We start from the raw sequence: 306 nt of genomic DNA on the forward strand, positions 1-306 counted from the left end.
AAGTTGCAACTTTGGCGTGGACTGGATATCCAAGTTTTAGCAACTTTGTCATATTGAGGACTAGAGGCGTCAGTCGAGGAGGAACAAAGCCAGCTGCGTCGAGGATATGGAACCGTCTGAGAAATCATTTGATCTTGAAAGGAATATCTTTGATTCAATCATTTATCAAAAAAAAGGACTGATTTGATGACTTGAGATTAAAACAGAATTTTTTTTTTACGGATTTCTTATAAGTTATTTTTTTGTAAGTGCGTGCATTTCTAAGTGAGTAAAACACATTCCTATCTAGCATCGCCCCCCCCCCCC

The 306-nt window shown here is 38.6% G+C and overlaps 1 protein-coding gene across 1 annotated transcript in view; it reads left to right on the plus strand.

Moving 5' to 3' along the window:
* LOC119587433 (probable G-protein coupled receptor CG31760) overlaps nt 1-306 on the plus strand; it is a 44,880-nt gene that overhangs the window by 14,414 nt on the left and 30,160 nt on the right. The gene's annotated exons all lie outside the window — the stretch shown is intronic.

This window comes from Penaeus monodon, chromosome 22 (genome assembly GCF_015228065.2).
Source record: "Penaeus monodon isolate SGIC_2016 chromosome 22, NSTDA_Pmon_1, whole genome shotgun sequence".
Lineage (NCBI taxonomy): Eukaryota > Metazoa > Arthropoda > Malacostraca > Decapoda > Penaeidae > Penaeus > Penaeus monodon.